Source organism: Heterodontus francisci, chromosome 3 (genome assembly GCF_036365525.1).
Source record: "Heterodontus francisci isolate sHetFra1 chromosome 3, sHetFra1.hap1, whole genome shotgun sequence".
Classification (NCBI taxonomy): Eukaryota; Metazoa; Chordata; class Chondrichthyes; order Heterodontiformes; family Heterodontidae; genus Heterodontus; species Heterodontus francisci.
Genome location: NC_090373.1, coordinates 190,002,722 through 190,015,167, shown reverse-complemented (window position 1 = coordinate 190,015,167; position 12,446 = coordinate 190,002,722).

Here is a 12,446-nt window from a genome sequence, read left to right as displayed (position 1 = left end):
TCACACACACACCCACACACTCAACCACACACTCACACACACACTCACCCACACACTCACACACACACTCACACACCCACACACATACACACACACTCACCCACACACACACCCACACACTCACCCACACACTCACACACTCACCCACACACACACACACTCACACACACTCACACACACACTCACACACACACTCACACACACACACTCACACCCACACACTCACACCCACACACTCACACCCACACACTCAACCACACACTCACACACTCACCCATACACACACGCACCCACACACTCATACACACTCACCCACACACACACCCACACATTCACCCACACACTCACACACCCACACACACACCCACTTACTCACCCACACAGACACCCACTCACCCACACTCACACACTCACCCACACACTCAACCACACTCACACACTCACCCACTCACTCACCCACACACTCACACACACACTCTCACACACCCACACACACACACTCACACACACACACACCCACACACACACACACTCACACACACACACCCACACGCTCAACCACACACTCACACACTCACCCATACACACACTCACCCACACACTCATACACACTCACCCACACACACACCCACACATTCACCCACACACTCACACACCCACACACACACCCACTTACTCACCCACACACTCACCCACACACACCCACACACTCACTCACCCACACACACACCCACACACACACCCACACACTCACCCACACCCACCCACTCACCCACACTCACACACACACCCACACACTCACTCACCCACACCTACACACTCAACCACACTCACACACACACACTCACCCACACACTCACCCACACTCACACATACACGCACATACACACACATCCACACACTGACCCACCAACTCACACCCACATACTCACACGCACACACACACCCACACACTCACCACTATTGACCAAGCTGGCTGTGTCCTCAAGGATATATCTGCTAGACTGAGTCTGCAACAGGTGGTGAGGGATCAAACAAAAGGAGAAAACATACTTGACCTCGTCCTCACCAATCTGCCTGCTGCAGATGCCTCTGTCCATGACTGTATTGACAGGAGTGACCACCGCACAGACCTTGTGGAGAATAAGTCCCGCCCTTCACATTGAGTATACCCTCCATCGTGTTGTGTGGCACTATCACCATGCTAAATGGGATAGATTTCGAACAGATCTAGCAATGCAAAACTGGGCATCCATGAGGCGCTGTGGGCCATCAGCAGCAGCAGAATTGTACTCAACCACAATCTGTAACCTCATGGCCCAGCCTATCCCCCACTCTACCATTACCATCAAGCCAGGAGACCAACCCTGGTTCAATGAAGAGTGCAGGACGGCATGCCAGGAGCAGCACCAGACATACCTCAAAATGAGGTGTCAACCTGGTGAAGCTACAACACAGGACTATCTGCATGCCAAACTGTGTAAGCAGCATGCGATAGACAGAGCTAAGCGATCCCATAACCAATGGATCAGATCTAAGCTCTGCAGTCCTGCCACATCCATCCGTGAATGGTGGTGGACAATTAAACAACTAACTGGAGGAGGTGGCTCCACAAATATGGGGGAGCCCAGCACATCAGTGCGAAAGATAAGGCTGAAGCATTTGCAACAATCTTCAGCCAGAAGTGCCAAGTTGATGATCCATCTCGGCCTCCTCCTGAAGTCCCCAGCACAACAGATCCCAGACTTCAGCCAATTTGATTCACTCCGCGTGATATCAAGAAACGACTGAAGGCACTGGATACTGAAAAGGCTATGGGTCCTGACAATATTCCGGCAATAGTACTGAAGACCTGTGCTCCAGAACTTGCCGCACCCCTAGCCAAGCTGTTCCAGTACAACTACAACACTGGCATCTACCCTGCAGTGTGGAAAATTGCCCAGGTATGTCCAGTACACAAAAAGCAGGACAAGTCCAACCCGGCCAATTACCGTATCAGGATACGCTCAAACATCAGGAAAGTGATGGAAGGTGTCATCAACAGTGCCATCAAGTGGCACTTGCTGAGCAATACCCTGCTCAGTGACGCTCAGTTTGGGTTCTGCCAGGGCCACTCAGCTCCTGACCTCATTACAGCCTTGGTTCAAACATGGACAAAAGAGCTGAACTCAAGAGGTGAGGTGAGAGTGACTGCCCTTGACATCAAGGCAGCATTTGACCGAGTATGGCATCAAGGAGCCCTAGCAAAACTGAGGTCAATGGGAATCAGGGGGAAAACCCTTCGCTGGCTGGAATCATACCTAGCACAAAGGAGGATGGTTGTGCTTGTTGGAGGTCAATCATCTGAGCTCCAGGACATCACTGCAGGAGTTCCTCAGGGTAGTGTCCTAGCACAACCATCTTCAACTGCTTCATCAATGACCTTCCTTCAATCATAAAGTCAGAAGTGGGGATGTTCGCTGATGATTGCACAATGTTCAGCACCATTCGTGACTCCTCAAATACTGAAGCAGTCCATGTAGAAATGCAGCAAGATCTGGGCAATCTCCAGGCTTGGGCTGATAAGTGGCAAGTAACATTCACGCCACACAAGTGCCAGGCAATGACCATCTCCAACAAGAGAGAATCTAATCATCTCCCCTTGACATTCAATGGCATTGCCATCGCTGAATCCCCCACTATCAACATCCTAGGGGCTACCATTGACCAGAAACTGAATTGGAGTAGCCATATAAATACCGTGGCTACAAGAGTAGGTCAGAGGCTAGGAATCCTGAGGCGAGTAACTCACCTCCTGACTCCCCAAAGCCTGTCCACCATCTACAAGTCACAAGTCAGGAATGTGATGGAATACTCTCCACTTGCCTGGATGGGTGCAGGTCCAACAGCACTCAAGAAGCTCGACACCATCCAGGACAAAGCAGCCTGTTTGATTGGCATCCCATCTACAAACATTCACTTGCTCCACCGCCGACGCACAGTGGCAGCAGTGTGTACCATCTACAAGATGCACTGCAGCAACACACCAAGGCTCCTTGGACAGCACCGTCCAAACCCACAAAATCTATCACCTAGAAGGACAAGGGCAGCAAATGCATGGGAACATCACCACCTGCAAGTTCCCCTCCAAGTCACCCACCATCCTGACTTGGAACTATATTGCTGTTCCTTCACTGTCGCTGGGTCAAAATCCTGGAACTCCCTTCCTAACAGCACTGTGGGTATACCTACCCCAACTGGACTGCAGTGGTTCAAGAAGGCAGCTCACCACCACCTTCTCAAGGGCAATTAGGGATTGGCAATAAATGCTGGCCTGGCCAGTGACGCTCACATCCCAGGATCGAATGAAATAAACACACTCACATATGTACACGCTCGCACACACACACACACACACACACACACACACACACACACACACACACACACACACACACACACACACACACACACACACACACACACACACACACACACACACACACACCTGACTTTTATTCTCTGTCATGGTGAAAAAATGGCAGCCCGCACATGCTGCCGTGATCTACTGCTCGGCGGATTAAGATAATATGCCGGTTGGGCCACGCCTCAGCCCCCCCATCCCCCGACCACACGCTGACACCCACATACACTCACACACACACATACACAAATGTTATAAGATGCCAGAACTGGAAACTTTTGCAGCAGTAGCAACTATGATGTAGTCAGAATATCAGAGATCTAGCTGAATAATGAGAGTGGAGGTGAATGCAACATTCAGGAGTTTTGACCATTCAAAAAAGAGTAGTTATGTCACAGCTGGAATACTGTGTACAGTTCTGGTCGTCACACTGTAGGAAGGATGTGATTGCACTGGAGAGGGTGAAGAGGAGATTCACCAGGATGTTGCCTGGGCTGGAGCATTTCAGCTATGAAGAGAGACTAGATAGGCTAGGGTTGTTTTCCTTAGAGCAGAGGAGGCTGAGGGGGGACCTGATTGAGTTATCCAAAATTGTGAGGGTTATAGATAGGGTAGATAGGAAGAAACTTTTCCCTTAGCGGAGGGATCAATAACCAGGGGGCATAGATTTAAGGTAAGGGGCAGGAGGTTTAGAGGAGATTTGAGGAAAAAAAATTTCACCCAGAGTGTGGTTGGAATCTGGAACACACTGCCTGAAGGGGTGGTAGAGGCTGATACCCTCTCAATATTTAAGAAGTATTTAGACGAGCACTTGTAATGCCATCGCATACAAGGCTGTGGGCCAAGTGCTGGAAAATGGGATTAAAATAGATAGGTGCTTGATGGCCAGCACAGACACGATGGGCTGAAGGGCCTGTTTCTATGCTGTATAATTCTATGTCTCTATGACATGTATGTTCACACACAGGTTCACACAAACACATGCACACTCACACATATGCATGCTCACAGACACACAAAAAACATGGTCACGCATACACTGACACACAGTCTCACATGCACTTACACACACTCACGTTCATACACGTGCTCACACACGCACTCTCACTCACGCGCATCCAATCACACAACTTGAAAATGTAGGTCGAAGAGGTTTTTGATGACAAATTAGTACTCAACAAATCCCAAGCGCCTTGGGCTGGATCTCAGTTATCTTGAATAAGTGGAGGAGGCTGACAGAGACCTGGGAGGACGTCCTCAGGGGATGAGACAGCACGGCGGGAGAGTCCCTGAGCCCCACTGTGCCCACACCAGGGCAGCATTTGCTGGGAGAGGTGATCTGGTTCTGCAAAAGCATTTCACCTTAATTCATGCCATGCCATTCACCCCTCAACCAAAGGACAACATCACCAACAGTGTCACACTCCCTCAGTACTACATTGGAAGAGTCAGTCTGGATTGTGCACTCAAGTCTTTTGAGTGAGACTTGAATCTGCAACTTTTTGATGCAGGGGCAAGAGGGCTGCCCACTGACACAGCTGACCTATACACTGAAGCTTTCTGTTGCATGTGTGTTTGTGTCTGGGCCATAGACTGGCAGTAAAGTGAACTGTTTGTTCACTGGTGGAAGTGCCCTGTTTGCTTCCACAGCAGCAGACAGTGTCAAAGGGAAACAGTTGTGTGTTTTACCCCAGTGGATTGAGGCCTACACTGAGCCAGGCCTCGTCTAAATGGTCAAATGTATGTCCTGTCTAGACGATATACAAACTTGACCAGAACAGCAAACACAGGTATTTATTTACACCGAGGTGTCATCTTCTTGCCCTGATCGTGGCCTAGTGAAGGCCTTCTCTGAAATGTAAGAGATCGGGGTCAGGGGTGAGGGGGGAAAATAGGATTTTAACACTACCACTCTCAGATAAAATACCCCAGGTTATGAACCCACACTGGAGCCACCAGGAATTGGTATATTTTTCTACTGCATGGGTGTCCAGCAAAGCCACCCAATACTGGTGGGGTCCTTTGGTTAAGGTAAGCATATCAGCACCTGGTGATGTCATCGAGACCGAATGCGATTTTAACACAGTGGGGACAGAGGGTCAGGGCCCAAAAAAGGTAACCCTGAAAATATTGACACCCTCCCTGGGAACCCTGTAAATACTGACAAAAACCCGGAACCCCCATTTAAATACAGACACACTCCCGGGAACCCCCTGTAAATACTGACACACACACGGGGACTCCCTATAAATACTGACACAAACCCGGGGACTCCCTATAAATACTGACACACACCCGGGGACTCCCTATAAATACTGACACAAACCCGGGGACTCCCTATAAATACTGACACACACCCGGGGACTCCCTATAAATACTGACACACACCCGGGGACTCCCTATAAATACAGACACACACCCAGGGACTCCCTATAAATACTGACACACTCCCGGGAACCCCCTGTAAATACTGACACACACACGGGGACTCCCTATAAATACTGACACACACCGGGGGACTCCCTATAAATACAGACACACTCCCAGGAACCCCCTGTAAATACTGACACACACCCGGGGACTCCCTGCAAATACAGACACACTCCCGGGAACCCTCTGTAAATACTGACACACACCCGGGGACTCCCTATAAATACAGACACACTTCCGGGAACCCGCTGTAAATACTGACACACTCCCGGGAACCCCTGTAAATACTGACACACACCCAGGGACTCCCTGTAAATACAGACACACTCCCGGGAACCCTCTGTAAATACTGACACACACCCAGGGACTCCCGATAAATACAGACACACTTCCGGGAACCCGCTGTAAATACTGACACACTCCCGGGAACCCCTGTAAATACTGACACACACCCAGGGACTCCCTGTAAATACTGACACACACCCGGGGACTCCCGATAAATACAGACACACTCCCGGGAACCCACTGTAAATACTGACACACACCCGGGGACCCCCTGTAAATACTGACACACTCCCGAGGACTTCCTGTCAATACTGACACACTCCCGGGGACACCCTGTAAATACTGACACACTCCCGAGGACTTCCTGTCAATACTGACACACAAGCGGGAACACCCTGTGAATACAGACACACTCCTGGGAACCCCCTGTAAATACTGACACTCTTCCGGGAACCCTCTGTGAATACTGACACACACCCGGGATCCCCTGTAAATACAGACACACTCCTGGGAACCCCCTGTAAATACTGACACACTCCCGAGGACTTCCTGTCAATACTGACACACTCCCGGGGACACCCTGTAAATACTGACACACTCCCGGGGACACCCTGTAAATACTGACACACTCCCGAGGACACCCTGTAAATACCGACACACTCCCCGGGGATACCCTGTAAATACCGACCCACTCCCGGGGACATCCTGTAAATACCGACACACTCCCGGGGATACCCTGTAAATACTGACACACTCCCCGGGGAACACTGTAAATACCGACACACTCCCGAGGACACCCTGTAAATACTGACACACTCCCTGGGACACCCTGTAAATACTGACACACTCCCGGTGACACCCTGTAAATACTGACACACTCCCCGGGGAACCCTGTAAATACCGACACACTCCCGAGGACACCCTGTAAATACTGACACAATCCCGGCGACACCCTGTAAATACTGACACACTCCCGGGGACATCCTGTCAATACTGACATACTCCCGGGGACACCCTGTAAATACCGACACACTCCCGGGGACACCCTGTAAATACTGACACACTCCCGGGGACACCCTGTAAATACCGACACACTCCCGGGGACACCCTGTAAATACTGACACACTCCCGGGGACACCCTGTAAATACCGACACACTCCCAGGGATTCCCTGTAAATACTGACACACTCCCGAGGACATCCTGTCAATACTGACACACTCCGAGGGATTCCCTGTAAATACTGACACACTCCCCGGGGATTCCCTGCAAATACTGACACACTCCCGGGGATTCCCTGTAAATACTGACACAATCCCGGGGATTCCCTGTAAATACTGACACACTCCCCGGGGATTCCCTGTAAATACTGACACACTCCCAGGGATTCCCTGTAAATACTGACACACTCCCAGGGACCCCCTGTAAATACTGATGCACTCACGAGGACTTCATGTCAATACTGACACACTCCCGGGGGACATCCTGTAAATACTGACACACACCCAGGGACCCACTGTAAATACTGATGCACTCACGAGGACTTCATGTCAATACTGACACACTCCCGGGGGACATCCTGTAAATACTGACACACACCCAGGGATTCCCCCTGTAAATACTGACACACTCCCGGGGATTCCCTGTAAATACTGACACACACCCGGGGACATCCTGTAAATACTGACACACTCCCAGGGATTCCCTGTATTACTGACACACTCCCGGGGACACCCTGTAAATACCGACACACTCCCGGGGACACCCTGTAAAAACCGACACACTCCCTGGGACACCCTGTAAATACTGACACACTCCCGGGGACACCCTGTAAATACCGACACACTCCTGTCGACACCCTGTAAATGCTGACACACTCCCGGGGACGCCCTGTAAAAACTGACACACTCCCGGGGACACCCTGTAAATACCGACGCACTCCCGGGGGCACCCTGTAAATACCGACACACTCCCGGTGACCCCCTGTAAATACCGACACACTCCCGGGGATTCCCTGTAAATACTGACACACTCCCCGGGGATTCCCTGTAAATACTGACACACTCCCAGGGATTCCCTGTAAATACTGACACACTCCCGGGGATTCCCTGTAAATACTGACACACTCCCCGGGGATTCCCTGTAAATACTGACACACTCCCAGGGGACATCCTTTAAATACTGACACACTCCGAGGGATTCCCTGTAAATACTGACACACTCCCGGGGATACCCTGTAAATACCGACACACTCCCGGGGATACCCTGTAAATACCGACACACTCCCGTCGACACCCTGTAAATACTGACACACTCCCGGGGATACCCTGTAAATACCGACACACTCCCAGGGATTCCCTGTAAATACCGACACACTCCCGGGGATACCCTGTAAATAGTGACACACTCCCGGGGACCCCTTGTAAATACTGACACACTCCCAGGGACCCCCTGTAAATACTGACACACTCCCGGGGACCCCCTGTAAATACTGACACACTCCCAGGGACCCCCTGTAAATACTGACACACTCCCGGTGACCCCCTGTAAATACCGACACACTCCCAGGGACACCCTGTAAATACCGACACACTCCCAGGGACACCCTGTAAATACTGACACACTCCCAGGGACCCCCTGTAAATACCGACACACTCCCAGGGACACCCTGTAAATACTGACACACTCCCAGGGACACCCTGTAAATACCGACACACTCCCGGTGACCCCCTGTAAATACTGACACACTCCCAGGGACACCCTGTAAATACTGACACACTCCCAGGGACACCCTGTAAATACTGACACACTCCCGGGGACCCCCTGTAAATACCGACACACTCCCAGGGACCCCCTGTAAATACCGACACACTCCCAGGGATTCCCTGTAAATACTGACACACTCCCAGGGACACCCTGTAAATACCGACACACTCCCGGTGACCCCCTGTAAATACCGACACACTCCCGGTGACCCCCTGTAAATACCGACACACTCCCAGGGACACCCTGTAAATACCGACACACTCCCGGTGACCCCCTGTAAATACCGACACACTCCCAGGGACACCCTGTAAATACTGACACACTCCCAGGGACACCCTGTAAATACTGACACACTCCCGGGGACCCCCTGTAAATACCGACACACTCCCAGGGACACCCTGTAAATACTGACACACTCCCAGGGACCCCCTGTAAATACTGACACACTCCCGGGGACCCCCTGTAAATACCGACACACTCCCAGGGACACCCTGTAAATACTGACACACTCCCGGGGACCCCCTGTAAATACTGACACACTCCCAGGGACCCCCTGTAAATACCGACACACACCCCGGGACCCCCTGTAAATACTGACACACTCCCAGGGATTCCCTGTAAATACTGACACACTCCCAGGGACCCTCTGTAAATACTGACACACTCCCAGGGATTCCCTGTAAATACCGACACACTCCCAGGGACACCCTGTAAATACTGACACACTCCCAGGGACACCCTGTAAATACTGACACACTCCCGGTGACCCCCTGTAAATACCGACACACTCCCAGGGACACCCTGTAAATACTGACACACTCCCGGTGACCCCCTGTAAATACCGACACACTCCCAGGGACACCCTGTAAATACTGACACACTCCCGGGGACCCCCTGTAAATACCGACACACTCCCAGGGACCCCCTGTAAATACCGACACACTCCCAGGGATTCCCTGTAAATACTGACACACTCCCAGGGACACCCTGTAAATACCGACACACTCCCAGGGACCCCCTGTAAATACCGACACACTCCCAGGGACACCCTGTAAATACCGACACACTCCCAGGGACCCCCTGTAAATACCGACACACTCCCAGGGATTCCCTGTAAATACTGACACACTCCCAGGGACCCCCTGTAAATACCGACACACTCCCAGGGACACCCTGTAAATACTGACACACTCCCAGGGACACCCTGTAAATACTGACACACTCCCGGGGATACCCTGTAAATACCGACACACTCCCGGGGACCCCCTGTAAATACCGACACACTCCCAGGGATTCCCTGTAAATACTGACACACTCCCAGGGACCCCCTGTAAATACCGACACACTCCCAGGGACCCCCTGTAAATACCGACACACTCCCGGGGACCCACTGTAAATACCGACACACTCCCGGGGGCACCCTGTAAATACCGACACACTCCCAGGGACCCCCTGTAAATACTGACACACTCCCGGGGACCCTCTGTAAATACTGACACACACCCGGGGACCCCTGTAAATACTGACACACTCCCCGGGGACACCCTGTAAATACTGACACACGCCCTGGGACCCCATGTAAATACTGACACACACCCGGGGACCCCTGTAAATACTGACATACTGCCGAGGACCCCCTGTAAATACTGACACACTCCAGAACCCCCCTGTAAGTACTGACACAATCCAGGTACCCCCTGTAAATACTGACACACTCCAGAACCCCCCTGTAAATACTAACACACTCCAGGGGCCTGCTGTAATTACTGACACACTCCCAGAGACCCCCTGAAAATACTGTCACACTCCAGAACCCCCCTGTAAATACTAACACACTCCAGGGACCTGCTGTAATTACTGACACACTCCAGAACCCCCCTGTAAATACTGACACAATCCAGGGACCCCCTGTAAATACTGACACACTCCAGAGCCCCCCTGTAAATACTGACACACTCCAGAACCCCCCTGTAAATACTAACACACTCCACGGACCTGCTGTAATTACTGACACACTCCCAGAGACCCCCTGAAAATACTGTCACACTCCAGAACCCCCCTGTAAATACTAACACACTCCAGGGACCTGCTGTAATTACTGACACACTCCCAGAGACTCCCTGAAAATACTGTCACACTCCAGAACCCCCCTGTAAATACCGACACACTCCAGGGGCCCCATGTAAATACTGACACACTCCCGAGGACATCCTGTCAATACTGACGCACTCCCAGGGATTCCCTGTAAATACTGACACACTCCCGGGGATTCCCTGTAAATACTGACACACTCCCCGGGGATTCCCTGTAAATACTGACACACTCCCCGGGGATTCCCTGTAAATACTGACACACTCCCGAGGACATCCTGTCAATACTGACGCACTCCCAGGGATTCCCTGTAAATACTGACACACTCCCGGGGATTCCCTGTAAATACTGACACACTCCCCGGGGATTCCCTGTAAATACTGACACATGCCCGGGGACCCCATGTAAATACTGACACACTCCCGAGGACATCCTGTCAATACTGACACACTCCCAGGGATTCCCTGTAAATACTGACACACTCCCGGGGATTCCCTGTAAATACTGACACACTCCCGGGGATTCCCTGTCAATACTGACACACTCCCAGGGATTCCCTGCAAATACTGACACACAACCAGGGGACATCCTTTAAATACTGACACACTCCCAGGGATTCCCTGTAAATACTGACACACTCCCGGGGATACCCTGTAAATACCGACACACTCCCGGGGATACCCTGTAAATACCGACACACTCCCGTCGACACCCTGTAAATACTGACACACTCCCGGGGATACCCTGTAAATACCGACACACTCCCAGGGATTCCCTGTAAATACTGACACACTCCCGGGGATTCCCTGTCAATACTGACACACTCCCAGGGATTCCCTGTAAATACTGACACACTCCCAGGGGACATCCTTTAAATACTGACACACTCCCAGGGATTCCCTGTAAATACTGACACACTCCCAGGGATACCCTGTAAATATCGACACACTCCCGGGGATACCCTGTAAATATCGACACACTCCCTGGGACTACCTGTAAATTCTGACACACTCCCTGGGACTACCTGTAAATACTGACACGCACCAGGGAATTCTCTGTAAATATGACACACTCCCGGGGATTCCCTGTAGATACTGGCACACTCCCGGGATTCCCTGTATATACTGACACACTATCAGGGATTCCCTGTATATACTGATACACTCTCAGGGATTCCATGTAAATACTGACACACTCCTGGGGACCTCCTGTAAATACTGACACACTCCTGGGGATTCCCTGTAAATACTGATACACTCCCGGTGATTCCCTGTAAATATTGACACACTCCCAGTGATTCCCTGTAAATACTGATACACTCCTGGAGATTCCCCGTAAATACTGACACACTCCTGGTGACCCCCATTTGATACAGACACATTCCAGGTGACCCCTTGTAAATACTGACACACTCCCGGGGATTCCCTGTAAATACTGAAACACTCCTGGAGATTCCCTGTAAATACTGACACA